Source organism: Monodelphis domestica, chromosome 5 (assembly GCF_027887165.1).
Source record: "Monodelphis domestica isolate mMonDom1 chromosome 5, mMonDom1.pri, whole genome shotgun sequence".
NCBI lineage: Eukaryota > Metazoa > Chordata > Mammalia > Didelphimorphia > Didelphidae > Monodelphis > Monodelphis domestica.
This window is the reverse complement of record NC_077231.1, coordinates 178,714,513-178,732,823: the sequence shown is the minus strand read 5'-3', so window position 1 is coordinate 178,732,823 and position 18,311 is coordinate 178,714,513. Positions and strand designations below refer to the sequence as shown.

Sequence of the window (18,311 nt, the reverse complement as noted above, 5' to 3'; positions counted from 1 at the left end):
ACACTAGGTCACAGAAACATGGCACTCAAATGCAGAAAAGCAGAAATAACAAATGCAGCCTTTTCAGATCACAAGGCAATAAAAATATTGATCGGTAAGGGTACATGGAGAGCCAAATCAAAAATTAATTGGAAATTAAATAATATGATACTCCAAAATCAGTTAGTTAGAGAAGAAATCATAGAAACAATTAATAATTTCATTGAGGAAAATGATAACGGTGAGACATCCTTTCAAACCTTATGGGATGCAGCCAAGGCAGTACTTAGAGGAAAATTCATATCCCTGAGTGCATATATTAACAAATTAGGGAGGACAGAGATCAAGGAATTGGAAATGCAAATCAAAAAACTTGAGAACAAACAAATTAAAACCCCCCAGAAGAAAACCAAACTAGAGATCCTAAAAATTAAGGGAGAAATTAATAAAATCAAAAGTGACAGAACTATTGAGCTAATAAACAAGACTAGAGGGGGCAGCTGGGTAGCTCAGTGGATTAAGAGCCAGTCCTAGAGACGGGAGGTCCTAGGTTCAAATCTGGCCTCAGCCACTTCCTAGCTGTGTGACCTTGGGCAAGTCACTTAACCCCCATTGCCTAGCCCTTACCACTCTTCTGCCTTGGAGCCAATACACAGTATTGACTCCAAGATGGAAGGTAAGGGTTTTAAAAAAAATAAATAAAAAAATAAACAAGACTAGAAGCTGGTACTTTGAAAAAATAGACAAAATAGACAAAGTACTGGTCAATCTAATTAAAAAAAGGAAAGAAGAAAGGCAAATTAACAGCATCAAGGATGAAAAAGGGGATCTCACCTCCAATGAAGAGGAAATTAAGACAATCATTAAAAACTACTTTGCCCAACTATATGGCAATAAATATACCAACCTAGGTGATATGGACGAATATTTACAAAAATATAAATTGCCTAGACTAAAAGAAGAAGAAATAAATTTCTTAAATAATCCCATATCAGAAAAAGAAATCCAACAGGCCATCAAAGAACTTCCTAAGAAAAAATCCCCAGGGCCTGACGGATTCACCAGTGAATTCTAGCAAACATTCAAAGAACAGCTAACTCCAATACTATACAAACTACTTGACATAATAAGCAAAGAGGGAGTTCTACCAAACTCCTTTTATGACACAAACATGGTACTAATTCCAAAGCCAGGCAGGCTAAAAACAGAGAAAGAAAATTATTGACCAATCTCCCTAATGAATATAGATGCAAAAATCTTAAATAGGATACTAGCAAAAAGACTCCAGCAAGTGATCAGAAGGGTCATCCACCATGATCAAGTAGGATTTATACCAGGGATGCAGGGCTGGTTCAATATTAGGAAAACTATCCACATAATTGACCACATCAACAAGCAAACCAACAAGAACCACATGATTATCTCAATAGATGCAGAAAAAGCCTTTGATAAAATACAACACCCATTCCTATTAAAAAGACTAGAAAGCATAGTAATAGAAGGGTCATTCCTAAAAATTAAATAAACAGTATATATCTAAAACCATCAGCTAATATCATCTGCAATGGGGATAAACTAAATCCATTCCCATTAAGATCAGGAGTGAAACAAGGATGCCCATTATCACCTCTATTATTTGACATTGTATTAGAAACACTAGCAGTAGCAATTAGAGAAGAAAAAGAAATTGAACGCATTAAAATAGGCAAGGAGGAGACCAAATTATCTCTCTTTGCAGATGACATGATGGTCTACTTAAAGAATCCTAGAGATTCAACCAAAAAGCTAATCGAAATAATCAACAACTTTAGCAAAGTTGCAGGATACAAAATAAACCCACATAAGTCATCAGCATTTCTATATAATTCCAACACAGCTCAGCAGCAAGAACTAGAAAGAGAAATCCCATTCAAAATTACCTTAGACAAAATAAAATACTTAGGAATCTATCTCTCGAGACAAACACAGGAACTATATGAACACAACTACAAAACACTCTCCACACAACTAAAACTAGACTTTAACAATTGGAAGAACATTAACTGCTCATGGGTAGGACGAGCCAATATAATAAAAATGACCATCCTACCCAAACTCATCTATCTATTTAGTGCCATACCCATGGAACTTCCAAAAATATTTTTTACTGATTTAGAAAAAACCATAACAAAGTTCATTTGGAAGAACAAAAGATCAAGGATATCCAGGGAAATAATGAAAAAAAAATACAAAGGAAGGGGGCCTTGCAGTCCCAGATCTCAGACTATATTATAAAGCAGCAGTCATCAAAACAATCTGGTACTGGCTAAGAGACAGAAAGGAGGATCAGTGGAATAGACTAGGGGCAAGCGACCTCAGCAAGACAGTATATGACAAACCCAAAGATCCCAGCTATTGGGACCAAAATCCACTGTTCGATAAAAACTGCTGGGAAAACTGGAAGACAGTGTGGGAGAGATTAGGTTTAGATCAACACCTCACACCCTACACCAAGATCAATTCAAAATGGGTGAATGACTTGAACATAAAGAAGGAAACTATAAGAAAATTAGGCGAACACAGAATAACATACATGTCAGACCTTTGGGAAGGGTAAGACTTCAAAACCAAGCAAGACTTAGAAAGAGTTACAAAATGCAAAATAAATAATCTGCAATACATCAAATTAAAAAGTTTTTGTACAAACAAAACCAATGTAACTAAAATCAGAAGGGCAGCAACAAATTGGGAAACAATCTTCATAAAAACCTCTGACAAATGTTTAATTACTCAAATTTACAAAGAACTAAATCAATTGTACAAAAAATCAAGCCATTCTCCAATTGATAAATGGGCAAGGGACATGAACAGGCAGTTCTCAGCCAAAGAAATCAAAATTATTAATAAGCACATGAAAAAGTACTCTATATCTCTTATAATCAGAGAGATGCAAATCAAAACAACTCTGAGGTATCACCTCACACCTAGCAGATTGGCTAACATGGCAGCTATGGAAAGTAATGAATGCTGTAAGGGATGTGGCAAAGTGGGGACACTAATTCATTGCTGGTGGAATTGTGAATTGATCCAGCCATTCTTGAGGGCAATTTGGAACTATGCCCAAAGGGTGATAAAAAACTGTCTGCCCTTTGATCCAGCTATAGCACTGCTGGGTTTGTACCCCAAAGAGATATTAAGGAAAAAGACTTGTACAAGAATATTCATAGCTTCACTCTTTGTGGTGGCCAAAAATTGGAAAATGAGGGGATGCCCATCAATTGGGGAATGGCTGAACAAATTGTGGTGTATGTTGGTGATGGAATACTATTGTACTAAAAGGAATAATAAAGTAGAGGAATTCCATGGAGACTGGAACAACCTCCAGGAAGTGATGCAGAGCAAAAGGAGCAGAACCAGGAAAACACGGTACACAGAGACTGATACATTGTGGTACAATTGAAGTAATGGACTTCTCCATTAGTGGCAATGCAATGTCCCTGAACAATCTGCAGGGATCTAAAAAATATTATCCACAAGCAGAGGATAAACTGTGGGAGTAAAAACACTGATGAAAAGCAACTGCTTGACTACAGGGGTTGAGGGGATATGACTGAGGAGAGACTCTAAATGAACACTCTAATGCAAATACCAACAACAGGGAAATGGGTTCGAGTCAAGAACGTGTGTGATAACCAGTGGAATCGTGCCTCGGCTATGAGAGAGGGAAAGGTGGTGGTCGGGGGGAGCGTGGAGGAAAAGAAAATGATCTTTGTTTCCAGTGAATAATGTTTGGAAATGACCAAATAAAATAATGTTTAAAATAAAAATAAGAATATGATAAGATAAATGTAAGATTAAGACTATTTTTAGGAAATATAATAATAATAAGGTGAAGTATAGCTTTAGAATTACATAGATTAGTGAGCATACGGGAGAGATTTTTATCTCTTCATATGCTCGAAGCGGGTAAACTATAAGGGTGATATTAGAAAATAAGTATTGTTTTATTAGTTTAGAGATACGAAGTAAAGTGGCTGGCTTGAGAAAAAAATTGGAGTTTGAAGTAGAGCTGAAAGAGTGTGTTAATTTCAATTGCTGAGAGTTATAACCTTTTTCTGTTTCAATTACTCTCTGTGGCAGTTGGGAGTTGATCTCTGGCAGTTGGCAGAGACACACTCTCAGAGACTCTCTCTCAGAGGTAACATCTCTGCCTCTCTCTCTGTCTGAGGGAAAGATCTGAAGGAGCTTAGTGTTTTCCTTTCTCAATTTGGGAAACACTATTGTCTATTTATTTTGCGTTATATAGATTGATTAAACTCTGAGAAGACCAAAGAAAAACCTGGTCTTTGGTTGGGACTCCAATTCAGACTCAGAGTCCTAATTTTATTCTTGTTGAGACTCAACCAGCTAGCCCTTGCTATTTATAATTTGAAGGCAAAGTTAAAATTTATAAGGATAATAGCATTAGTTTTATTTAGATAGTATAAATTTGGGTTAGTAAAATCAGGGAGGAGTAATGTAGCCTGTGAAACAGGGAAAGCAGTTCCTTGCAGAACCAGGGAGTTTATTCAGGTGGATTTAGAATACCTTAGAATTAGAAATCTTTCTTTATCCTTATATATTTCACTAAATTATTTTATTTTTATAATAAGAGCTTCTTAAGTGTCCTTGCACTATCAAAAGTATCCAAACAGTTTTGAATCTATATTGAAGAGTTTTTCCATCTAAATATTTTATTTTTACAACTTGCCAATTTATTACTTACAGAGTACACTCAGGATTTAGTTTAAGGGGTTCCTCTCCCTCCTGGGTTGTATGGAGCACAGTGGCAGCCAGGAGCCGGAGTTAGCATTCTGCTGGTTTCGTGTGCCAAGGGAAGTCAGTGATGGGTCCTGTCTTCGCAAAAGGCTTCTTCCTCAGTCTCTACCACCCCACCCATATATAAGTTAAAAGAGACAGAGGGTGGAGAGGGGTGGGGTGGGGGGTGGGAAACACTATGATTTTTCAAAGTTGGGGGCACTGGGTCTCAGGGGCAGGGAGCTCCTAACGCTAATCACCCCTCAGCCTGGAAGGACCCACAGGATCTGTGCAATGGATTCCTCTCTCCTGTGCTGCACTGGACTTAGGGAAGCAGCACTAGGACCTTGCATCAGTTTCACCACCTTATCAGTGCTGTGGAGTAGAAGAGCAGGAGTTCCTGTTGGGTCCTAAAAACCCCCTTCATTCTGTGCAGAGAGGTTCAGGCCCCATTTGTGCAAAAAGACTTGTGCTCCATTCCCTACCCCCCCCATCTAATCTAAAGGAATGGAGGGGGGAGACCCATATGGGGGAGAATGAGATCTCATTGATGCAATACAATCTGGGGTGGCAAACTCAAAAAGAAAAACTGCAGCTTCGGTGTGGCAGCCAAGGTGATCAAATCAGATGAGCTGCTGCTCTAAAAACCCCTTTACGCTATCCTAAGCACTTTTAAGTCTCAGAAGAAAATTAAAGGTCCTAAAAAACCAATGTGGTTCACTAACTGTTATAATGAAAAGTAATATATCTACTAGTTAATATTTTTCATAAAGTTTATTAATAGAAAGGGTAGATCAGTATAAAGTTAAATCTCGCTGCCTTACTCTAAGATCTCAAAACGCCTGTGCCTGTCCTCCAAATATCTTCCTCTCCCCATTACCTGACTCTCCAGCCATCAGAACAAAAAGCCCAGGTATGCCCCCACCTACTTTCTTTTACTGATGTTTGGATGTTCACTGAAGCAAACTCTGATATGTGGGGAATGTTGAGGAACTGGGCTGTCCCTCCAGGAGGGAGAGGGGATAAGATCCCCATCCACACATCTGACCTTTTTGCCAGTATAATTGAAGACTGTCCAAGCCTAGCTGTTGATCTAGGACTGGGAATGCATTCAAATCATTATAGCTCTGCATTCTCTGAAGCCCACAAGGGGTCAAATGCATCAGTCAAGCATTCTAAACATACTCATATAGGCTGGATTTAGTTAGGTAACTAAATTGTCACTGATACACAACAATCCTTCTATGGAGCCTTGATGAATTCCCTAACACTTCCCCATTGCTATTCTAAAGCATTTTCTCTAATTTCCTCCCAACTTCCTCTTTCTTATTCTGATGACTTTATCTCTTATTTTATAGAGAAGATTTGGACCATCTGACATGAACACTCTACACTCCCCTCTTCTGAACCTTGAAACCACTCTTGACTTCATTCCATACTCTCCTTATTGCCTTTAGTGTCAGAGGATGAGGTGATTGGCCTCCTTGCTAATCTCAATTTGAATGATTTTGATTTCACCTCAGTTATCTTGGTAAACTCTTTTTTCCCCTTTATTTTATTTAAGGTTTTCTTCATCCCTAATGGAGTCTTTTCTTTCATTTGCATTCATTACTCCAATATCTTTAAGATAACACTAAACTTCCCCTTGATTTTGCTACTTCCTCATATAATAGCTCTAATTTTCCTCTTCACTGTCAAACTTTGAGAAAAAGTGGTCTATACTTGTCATCTGCACTTTCCATCCACACACTCACTCATCAGCCCTTTTCAATCAGACATCCACTCCCATCACTCTTCTGAAATAGCTCTCTCCAAAGTAACTAACACCGTCTTGATGAATGAATCCAATACTGTCTTTTAAGGTTCACCCTCACAGGCTTCTTTGAAGCATTTTTCACTGCTGATCACACTTTCTTCCTTAGCATTATATACTCTCTTGACTTTTTCTGACATAATACTCTGACATGTCATATCTCTCCGAACATTTTTTAAAATCTATTTCTCTGGCTCCCCTTATCCTCTTCCATTTAGTAAACCAATGGGTATTCATTAAGGTTGTATCTCAGTCTTCCATTCTTGTATCTCTATGATCTTTATTGAATTTATCTCCTAAAATATCAATGATCAATTTTATTATTATTTTAATAGACTCCCATACCTATGGATCCAGCCTCAACATGTCCCCTCAGCCCTACTATTAAATTTCCAAAGGCCTTTTGAATATCTTCATTTACATGTCCTACTGCTACTTCAGACTGAGTAAAAATGAACTCATCTTTCCCCCCAAATGTATTCCTCCTATAAACTTTTCTATATATGAGTAGGAAAATAGCACCACCATCTTCCTAGTCAATCAGGCTCAAAACCTTGGAGCCATCATTGATCTTCCTTAATCTTCACCTTATCTACCCTCATCCATACCCTATCACTGGGCAAGGATCCTCAATTCTAACTGCATTAAGTCTTGTGTTATTCCTAGTTTAAGTACTTAAAATATTCCTTTTGCCGGGACAAATACAATATGGCCATAGATCAGTTTACAAATCAAATAACTTCAGTGTAAGAGAGTTGAGAGTCCAGTAAGTCTGGGATTCACTGACCACTGAGTTCTCATGTCAACAAAAGAGCGTCCAGAGTTTTTAACAGATATTCTACCCATGCTTTAATGTTCTCCTTCTATTCTGCTTCCTCAACATGGTCTTCTGTTGACACTAGCATATGGTGACTTTTTTTTCCTTTGAACGCCTTTAGCATTTGTCTACACCACTCTATTGGTGTGAATCATATAGTGCTTTGTGTATCTGGTTATCATTTCACCTCTTTCAATTATCCTGAAGTTACTCAGGAGAAGAAAACATGACATATTATTTCCAATTGGAAGCATAAGAGATTGGTCACTGAAAGCCTCAGAACTAATTACAGAAAAGGGGCTGACAATGAAGTTGTTAAACTAACAACAAAGGTCCTGCCAGACCAAGTGATCTCTTTAATTATTCCCTTGAAGGAATTAGAAAGGAAACAAGGAGATAGAATAATGAATGATAGCCAAACTCTGGTGACCTTTAAAACTCTGTTCACTCAGTCAGGAGCTAGACGTGAAAAGGACCCTGGCTCTAGACAGATCAAATTATAGACCCATAGAACATGGGTAGCTAAGCAGTGGGCATAGTGGAGAGAATGCTAGCTCTAGAGACAGGGAGACTTATCATCTTCCTGAGATCAAATCCAGCCTCAAGTATTTACTAGCTATGTAACCCTGGAGAAGTCACTTAACTTTATTTGCCCCATCTGTGAAATGAGCTGGAGAAGGGAATAGTAAACCATTGCATTATCTTTGCCAAAAAAAACCCTATTGGTGCCACAATGAGTGTGAAATGACTCATTGTGACCAACAAAGGAATAGACCATGGGAAACTATAAGAAATCATGTGGGGTTGGGAGAATAGAAGCACAGTCAGAGGTAACTGTTCCAAAGAAAGCATAAAGGCTAGCATCTATATAATGCTTTAAAGTTTGTATAGGATATTAAAAAATTTATCTCATTCTCACAACAACTGTTAGGGGTAGATCTAATCCCTGGCTTACAGATCAGGAAATTAATTCAAACAGAGGTAAAGTGACTTGTCTAGGGTCACATAATAAGTATCTCTGGCCAGATTTTGACATCCCGAATCTCAGTCTGGCCTTTAATGCATTTCCCCACCTGCCTGTCTCACAGAATGGGGCATTTTAGGACAGATGATAAGTTGTGAAACCCACCAGGTAATATGACCTTGCCATGGTAATCCTGTTATCTCCTTTTTCCCATAGAGTTCTATTTTAGGGGTTCTTCTCTGAGCATAGTAAAAGCCTGTTTATCTTTTAAAAAAAGAAAGAAAAAAGTTTGTCTTTATAAATAAAATTGACCACTGGTGTTTTCTGGATGGAGTGTAGTTATTGGGAATATAGTTGGAAAGAAGCAATGAAAGGGAACTATCCCTAGAGAAGAGAGAGAGAGATGCATTTAATAGTGAATGTTTTTAGTAAAAGTTGTATATCTGTCTGGAGACCCAGAACTAACAAAAAAATAAAGAGAATTCTAAATCCTTTCATACTACTTCCCACGACAGAGAAGAGGCAGTTGTACTGGGAAATAAATCAATAGTAGAATAAGGTGTATATAGAAGTTACTGATCAACTCTGATGACCACACCATCCCCTTAATAGTCACACTTATAAGGTATAATATGAATTCTTTATCCTACTAGCATTTAAGGCAACTAGATATCAAATACACAAAGTAAGGAATAAATGTATGAAATTTTAAAATAACAAATGTATAAAATGGAAATAAAGGAAAGCCACAGGGATTAACAAACTACCAACAAGCAAATGTCTAGTTACTGTTTTTATCTCAAACCAATGTTGATGTATAGCCAAACAATCAGTCTATGAATCCCTATATGTAATAAGTCTCCATATCTTGTCACATTTTCTTTTATGTTTCATTTAATATAAGTGTATATTTACCTGCTTGCTCCTATCTCTTTATTTCCTACTTCTTTCTTACTGCCTCCTACATTCTAATCAATTTAGATTGTCGGCTGTTGCCCTCTGCTGACAAAATTTGTGCCTCCATATCCCTGCCTGTTAAAATCCTTGCCTTTATGATCCCTCCAGATGAAAGCAAATTCTCCTCATATTTTCTCAGACCATTTTGTCTGGAGCTCTCATTTGCCCTTATCACATTCTACCTTATGCCATACTTATGCGTCTTATCTTCCCTCTATTAGGTTTTAAGCTCCCTGAGGTCAGAAACTATGTCAACTTTTCATCTTCATATCCTGAATGTGTAATTCAATGCCTGGTACATTGTAGACATTTAATAAATGTTTGTTGAATTTAATTTCATTTCTCACTATACTTATTATAATTAAATTTAATATATCTACCAGTTATTATTTTTCATAAAGTTTATTAATAGAAAAGGTAGATAAGCACAGAGTTAAATCTCTTTGTTATTCTAAGTTCTCAGACCACGTGTCTCCTAGCTTGCAAGCATCTTTCTCTCACCCTTTACCTGTCTCTCCCTGCCAGAGACCATCCAAAAGGCCCCCAAAAGCCCAAGTGGGCCTTGCCCCCTTTCTTTTATTGATGTTCAGGATATAAATGATGTTCACATACACAAACTCTGGCATGAGAAGAATGTTGAAGGACCAGGTCAGCAACCCAGGATGGGGAAGGGATGAACTTCCCTCCACACATATGCCACATTGATAAACACAGTGATGGGCATATGGAAGGAAAGAAAAATAATAGCAAACCCCCCAAACAGTGAGTAAGCACCTACTTTATGCAAGGTCCTATTGCTAGTGCTTCTGCAAATGGTGAAGGTGGCATTTCCTGGACTTATTGGATTTGGGGATCAGAGGGCCAATGGTAATATTTGTGCTACTTGAACAATTTTCATGCAAAACCAATTCAAGCAGGCACAACACAAATAAAAGAAAAGGATTGAAATTACCAAATTGTCAGAGGCCATTTATGGCATATATAAGGTATCCCAAAAATCTTAGTAGAATTTTTAGTTTAATATGGCACTAAGACTTTTTGGGCTTTCCAATAGAATGGAGTTCAGTTGTATGATTAATTTTAGGATAATTGAGCCAGTCAACAAGTTGCAAAAATTTTAATTATTGGTAACAACAGCACATTTATATAGGATTGTGGATTTAGAGTTTAAGGAAACCTGGGAGGCTAAAAAATCTACCTCCCTTATTTTTTTAGATAAGGAAGTTGAGGGACACAGAGGTTAGTTAGGTGGCTTACCTAGGGGTCATATAGCTAATAAGTGCTTGAGGAAGGAATTGAATTCAGATCTTCTACCTGGCAGCTTGAGTCCTATAAAATGTTCTCTATATTATCTCATTTGACCCATTGAGCCAGGTACCATAGGTTATTTCCCCCCTATTTTACAGATAAGAATAATCAACAACAGAAAATCACCTATTTTGTATAATTGCTAAGGTGTGTCCTAGGAAGCAGGAATGTGGGAGAGGAGAGCATAAAAATAAAGATGATAACAATTTCTGTCCAAGTTTACAGTGTGTTCATCTGAATAAATTAAGGACAAGCAGATTTTGAGGCTCTTTTGGGTTGCACAGACCAAAGAGTTTGAAAGGACAGGAAAAAAAAGAGAAATACAGTTTGGAAAGGAGAAAGTGAATAAAACCAAATTATAATGCCTCATTTAAGGCTTGTAAGGAAAGTTATTGGTTGGAAAGTCAAGAGATTAAAGAGACTTAGGAGGACTTTCAAAATGTATCTAGAAGAAATGACTAGAGAAAACATGCCTTCCTAATAATTGAGGAAGGCCATGAAATTAATGATCATTCAAATTGGAAAACTAAACTCATTTTTATTGCTTGTCTTCAACAGGAGAAACAAAGAAAATAAATTTGGACAATTAGTATTCAATGAAGACCTTATAAAAATAGCTTTAAGAAACAAAGATGATATGGGAATGTTCTTGGAAAAACAGCTCATAAAAAGAGCAAATCAAATTCTTGTTCTTTGGTTTTTATGATTAGGTCAGCTTAATCTCTCCCCTTTGTTTGTACTAGATTCTCCTAAGTACAAAAGGAAGAGCTATCCATAGTCCCATTTTAGTACTATCCCTCCAGAAACTATCATGCCAAAACAAAAAGAATATCCCAGGGGATTGAAGACACTAGGAGAAAGCTGGTGATTACCTGCTTTATGGCAGAATTGCATGCTACCTCTTGCCTTCTTTGCAGAAGTAGAGGGAGATTTCTTGAGAACTCCTTGGAAGAAACAGTGCTCAGACCCTGGTATAGCCATTCACTACCAGTACCTTACCTTTCCCAAGCCACTTATAACATATTCAGGAAAGCCCTTTGCTCACTAAGACCAAAAGATCCATTGGAACATATACCTTTCCTTCCAATTCTGTGACAGAGGTCAGCTAAGGTCATGGAACAATGAGACATATCAATAGGGGAAGAAGAAGAAGCTCCCTGTTACTAAAAGTCTTCCCAGAGCCCAGATGACCACTTAGAAAGGAGTTTCATGCTCTGAGTAGAGGTTTGTACAAGATGACTACTGAGGTTTCTTCCAAATCTGAAATTCTATGCTCCTAAGGAAGGTGGTTTTTTTCTGTCAAAGAAAAGATATACAAAAGAATCTCTAATTCCCTTCAGTTTCAGAGAAAGCAGCAAGTTTTATGCATTATATCCTGGGTTTATTTCATTGGGAGAGAATTTAAAGCCAGAGGAACTTCAGATAACATTTTGTCCAACCTGTCTCATCTTGTACATGAGTAAACAGAGATCCACAGGGAGAGTGACTTACCCAACAAACTAAGTTATTGGCAGAACCAGAAAAAGAAATTTCAATCTTCTCACTCCAAATTCCTTCTAGATTCAACAACCACCACTTGGGGTAACTATCTGTCACATCTATGCCACCTTAACCCAAGCCTTCAAGAAAGCCAAACAAAATTAGAAGGGCCAAACAGACTGCCACCACAAAAGGGTCTTTTTTCCCCTGAGTGACAGGATCTGGCATCCTGTCAAGTATCATCAGGTTGGGTGCTCTCTGGGCAAAGGTTGGTCAACAATAAAAAAATTGTAGACAAAAAAAAATCAAATCCAGCCTTAGATACATTGTGTGGACCCAAGTCAGTCACTTAACCACTCTCTGCTTTTGTTTCTTTATTTATAAAATGGGGACAATAGTAGCCACTACCTCCTAGGTTTGGTTGTTGTGAGGATAAAATGAGATTATATTAAGCCAATCTACAAATTTTGAATCACTATATAAATGATAGATATCATCATCATTATCCACCACCCTTTAATAGATTTCCTTTATCACATTCAAGTTTACTCTTTCCTGACTCTCTTAAAATTCACCCCATCTTCCATACTCTCTCCCTAATTCCCCAAGGAAAAAGACTATGCTATTCTTTGACAATTCACTATTCCTCATGACTCCCCCCTCACTATCCCCCCCAACTGATAATTCAAGAAGAGAAAGATCAAGTCCAGAGAACCCTAGATTCCAAGAGAATCCAGGGTCTCTTGAATTGTCTGACTGATTCAGAGGGCTGCCAAATACTGGATTAAGAATAAGATTTGGAGTCATCTTCTAAATCCTGCAACTTGCTATGTGATTTTAGACAAGTCACTTCAGTTCCTTAGGGATTTTTTCCTCATCTGTAAAAATCAGAGGATTGAATTTAAAAATTTCCCTTCTAGTTCCCAAATTATGGTCCTATAACTCTATGATTTGGGAAACAAGTGCATCATGTTTATGACCCTGAAAATAGATAAATCTTCCATCATACCTAGTCTGTTTCTATTGGGTTCCAAAGTAGGGTGAAGACCCCCTCTGGCAAAAGCATAGGTACTGTGAAAAAAGTCTAGAAGGACTATTTGCCTATAGTCCTGTTATAATCAGAATTTATAGTACATTCATAACAGTTATAACATTTGCCTGAAAACCTTTGCTCACTCATATAAAAAAAGCATAAATTCAAGAAGGAGAACCAAGAGTCTCTTTCATAGTATCAGAGGTCAAAAGTCACTCTTATTGGCCTTTTGGTTGCCTTCTACCTTCACTGACATTCCCAGACTCTGAACTTGGCTCATCTACAACCTACCTGCTCCTTCTGATCTTCTGACATTTCAGACTTCATATTCCATTCTTGCTTATGTCCATAGTACTTTGTTGATTCTTGATGGCCTAACCTCACTGACTTGGACCCATACAGACCTCCAATAATTCCAAGAGTTCTCCCACTTCCCTAGCCTAGTCCCTCCTAGCCTGTTTTGACCTATTAATCTTGTGCCCTAGCAAAGCACAAAAATCTGGCACATCAAATGCCATTAATCAGTTCTCTTAAAAAATCTGACTTTGTTCCATCCAAATGGATATGTTAGGAAATAGTTTGAGCATAACCTGAATTTTGAGTTTGCTAAGAAGTTTATGAGATGGGGGTGAGGGAGAGATAGGGGAGGGGCTAAGCCGGGAAACAATGTGACAATGACCCACCCCCTTTGACCCCCAACACACCCAGCCACTAGCCCAGGGAAAAGCCTGGCCAGAGATAAGCATGGCTCACCACCTTTGTGGAAATGGCCCTGGCATCCTGGACATCTCAAGGAAGAGGCTGTGCCACCCGGCTCAAGTAGCTAGTCATAGGGAGATCCCACTCATGGGGCAGCAGCTAGCATAGTCTATGACCAGAGTCCCATCACGGTCAGGGTTCCTTGTGTTGGCAGATGTGGTGGCTTCAAGTTTTGCCAAGTTGAGACATCCACTTCCAACTTCAGGTCATATTCAAGGTAAAATTCCACATTTATTGACCATGTTTTGGTACGGTAGTTGCTGTGGACTGAGGAGAACTGGTCTGCCCTTCCATTTACCCCCACCTTCTACCATGGCCAGAGGTCCTGAAGTTGAAACCCAGTGAGGGTCCAGAAGACCAGGATGCCACCTCTCTTTACTGTAATATTTATGTATTTCTTAACTATTTAACAAGCACAAAACTGGGCTACTGTTTTATTTACACTCTTATCTTTTTCATGAGTCACTGATGAAGTTTTTGAGAGTTGCACCCCAACTCCATTTTCCCATAAGCTTTGTGGTTTTTTAATTGCACGATTTTGCATTTGTGATATTTTTTAGAAATGTGTATGTCACATTATAACAGAATTGACTGTATTTTGTTCCATGGCTCATTTTCATTATGATCCTGGATCTTCCCTTCTCTACCTTTGTGGCTTTGGGCAAGTTGCTTATTCTCTATGGGTCTTAGTTTCCTCATCTGTAAAATGAGGGGGTATTATAGAGCTTATTCTAGCTCCCAGCAGATTGCCTGCTGTTCCATCTCATAAATGTAAAGCACTCCAATATATGAAGTGCTGAACAAAGAACCCTGATTGAATATTAACCTGTCTGTTGCACCTCTGGCATGTTTTGGAATTTGAAGTCAAAAAAAGTTAAGAAATAAGTCAGAAATATGGGAAAGGGATAAACTCAATGGCATCTTTGTTTTGACATATAGACTTTTATGAGCTAAAGGGTTGCCTTTGTGGAGGGGTGACTCTCTTAAAGATTAATATTGCAGAGTCCAACTTTATGGCCATTATAGAAGGCCCCTAAATCCATAAGAATAAGTCCAATAAATTTACATAGTCATAGGGTATAAGATTCTCCCTTTTCCTTTTCTCTCATTGGTTCTGCTTAACAACACAGAGCTCAAAGATCACAGAGTGGAGATCTGAGAGCAGAAGTAAAAAAATAAAAATAAAATCTTTCTCTATCAATTTCTGTCTCAGAACTCCTTGGGAAGCAAAGAAAAACAATGAAGGTGACTGACACATGTCTAAGATAAGACTGTTCTTATATAAAAAAGAAAACTACAGTTATTGTTGTGCTGCCATACTCTCCTAAATTGATCTGTTACCAAAGACATTCAGTGTAGAAATCTAATAGAGGCCCACCTTGAGCTATAGACTTGGAAGATGTTTAGCATCCCTCATCTCCAGCTGTCTACATGCCTTAATCAGTCATAAAAAATCTTTTCTGATTTTATTCAGTGATGTAAGTTTTACAAGAGGATTCTCCTCTCCTCTCTACTTATTTGCTACACACACACACACACATACACACTGTAAATGTAGAAATTTTAGGCTTCTGAGAGAGGTTATAATATTGTAATGGCTAAAATTGTGGCTACAGGATTTATGTAATATTGAACAATGGCCGCCAAGGAATTTACTTATGAAATTCCTAAAATGAAACACTCAAGTCAGAATGGAGTTTATGGAGGTTTAATCACACTGGAAGTAGAGAAAGGAGAGGGAGAGAAGGAGAGAAGAGAAAAGGGAAAGGGGCTACTCAACCTCTGACCAAGGCAGAGGGAGTTTTAGGCCCAAAGGCCCAGGTGGAAAGAATCAGTCCTTAACTCACGTGAGTGATCTGAAGGAAAGCTGTCTGTGGGAGTCCTCCCTGTCCAAGCTCCCAACACCCACTCCCGTCTCTAGCTCTCTCCACAGGAAGTGAGCGAATTCCAGAGGCTGTTCCCTACCTCACTTCCTGTGTCTCACAAATGCCAATGGTTGGCTCTAGCTTGGCTTAGGACAGTCCAGGTGGGCAGTTAGTTATTTCTGATTTGTCATTGACTAGCACATGCCCGTGTAGTGTGGGTGTGCACAATTTTTGGGTGCTAGACCAAGATGGAGACTTTTAAAATTCACACACACACACACACACACACACACACACACACACACACACACACGAATCATTCATTGAAAACAGCATTTGCTACTAAATAGGAGGGAAATATGAACAAGAGCTAGTGATTATCAATCTTTTCAACCCTTACCAAACTAGATGACCTCTAGGATCCCTTACAACTCTAAGACTTTGATGCTATGACTTTAAATTGATTCCATATCCGATTCTCCATGGCGACTATTCCAGTTCTTCCCCTCTTCTGACATCTCCAATATACTCCAATTCCAATGTCCCTCAGCAGTTCATCTGAACTTGACTTTTCTGTTAGCTCTTCAGATATTTAAAGGTATTATGTTTACCCTAAATCTTAAATCTTCTTTTCTTCAGGATAAAGATTTATAATTACTTCAATGGGGAGGAAAGTGAAATCTGAGAAGTAGTAAGGGAATCAACTGATAGCAATGCCATAGAAATAAAGAAAGGAAAAGGGATCAAGAAGGAAGATGTCTGTAGAAAGTTCTCCTCCATGACACAAACACTAAATATATCTCTACCTATGCTCTATTTCCCTCTAATTTGTGAATAAAGCTGCCCTCATCCTAGCTAGGGCTACCCCCCCCCCCAAACACACACACTATTTTTGCCTTGATCCAATCTTCTCCTTTCTGATCTGGGACATAATTTGGTTAACCATTCCCTCTTTCATTTTAAAATCACCCTTTTTAAACTTTTCTTTTCAATAGTCTTTTAAAAATTTTTTGGATAATTTGATATTCTTTTTTATGCCTTCCTTTTATCCTTTTACCCTAATCAAAATATTATCCTATGTCTGTCCCCTTCATTTTGAAATTTCTAGAAAGAACAGCATATACTTACTGCCTCCAGTTTCTAACCAAAATATTGACCTCTTACTCCCATTCAATCTATCTTCATTCACTCTGTTAATATTGCTCTCTCCATGGTTACCTCATTCAATGGCCTTTTCTCAGTTCTCATCCTTGATGTTTCCATAGATTTTTACCCTACTGGTTGCTCCTTTACTTCAACAAGCTTGTTAAAGCTCTTTCCCAGTCACTAAGTTTATATTTATCAAGCACCTACTCTGCTCTAGACATGGTGCTCAGTGCTCAAGGTACAAAAAGGGCAAAAGAGAAACCTTTGCACTTTAGAGTCTTTCTCTCTTTGTTTCTAATGGTACATCTGTCTCCTGGTTCTTATTCTATTATTCTGACTTCAACCAATCTAGTCACTTGTGAGTTGAAGAAATATAAGATTTTTATCCTGGATAAGAGAAGACCTAGGGAGAACATGATGGAGAACATGATAATTATCTTCAAATATTTGAAAGGTTACACTACTAAAAAAGAATAAGCCCCAGATAATAAAACTACAATGACTGAAAAGTGCAAAGTCGAAGACTTCAAGTCAATATAAGAAAAAAATTTCCCTAGCCAAAAACATGATAGCTACTACTCACTTCTGGTGATTCCTAACACTGCTGCTAAAGAGAATTCAGAAAGCATTGATAAAGGCTTTGAAATTTTAAGCAAGAAAATGGGATTCTAAAGCTCTAGGCCACAGGTTCTTAACGTTTCACATTCTAGGCAGTTTACTGAAGTTTAAGGACCCCATCTCAGAGGAGTGTTTTTACATGCATAAAATAAAAATAGACAAGAATACAAGCCAAAGGTTAATAAAAATAAAAACACTTTTTTCTCATTCAAGTTCATGGAACCCCAATTAAGAACAGTTTCTCTAGACTCTAGTTCTTCTATTACCCAGGATCCTACCCTAAACTACAAGATTAAAGTCTAGTCTTTATTCATAAAGTTTCCTCAAAATAACATAACCTTTTCCTCCCTTTTCTTTCATTCTCTGATAGTCTCTCTCTTTTTTCCTCTTCTTTCTCCCTGTCTCACACCCCAACTATATTCCATCAAGGAAACTTATTAGATCAAAAAACACTTCTTGTTAATGGGAAGAGCCACTCTTGCCCCATCTCTGTTTAGGTTAGAGGTAAGAGACAATGTGTGAGACATTCATAATTCAGGTATTTATAAGTCAGAAAGTATCTGAACTCTAAATTTCACAAGATTTCTGAATTAATAATAACTAGCATTTATATACAACTTCAAGGTTGCAAACTTTTATATGTACATATATATAATTTCATTTAATCTTTCTAACAGTCCCGTGAGATAAGCATTATTATTTATTTTTTGTATATTTTTTATTATTATGTCTATTTTAGATATAAATAAATGGGCTGAGAAAAGTTGAATCACTTAAACTAGGACTGTACACATCTA

The 18,311-nt window shown here is 37.7% G+C and overlaps 2 long non-coding RNA genes across 9 annotated transcripts in view; one reads left to right on the top strand and one right to left on the bottom strand.

Moving 5' to 3' along the window:
* LOC103096597 (uncharacterized) overlaps positions 1 to 13,822 on the bottom strand; it is a 57,306-nt gene extending 43,484 nt beyond the window's left edge. For 2 of the 3 annotated variants that reach the window (XR_008912259.1, XR_008912260.1), the window contains exon 1: positions 13,418 to 13,766. This is a non-coding gene — a long non-coding RNA (uncharacterized LOC103096597). Of the gene's footprint in view, positions 1 to 13,417 lie in introns of all 3 variants that reach the window. The other variant, XR_008912258.1, reaches the window with a different exon arrangement.
* A 5-nt stretch (positions 13,823 to 13,827) lies between these two features.
* LOC103096185 (uncharacterized) overlaps positions 13,828 to 18,311 on the top strand; it is a 93,201-nt gene continuing 88,717 nt past the window's right edge. For all 6 annotated transcript variants that reach the window (XR_008912252.1, XR_008912256.1, XR_008912253.1 and 3 more), the window contains exon 1: positions 13,828 to 14,102. This is a non-coding gene — a long non-coding RNA (uncharacterized LOC103096185). The remainder of the gene's footprint in view (positions 14,103 to 18,311) is intronic.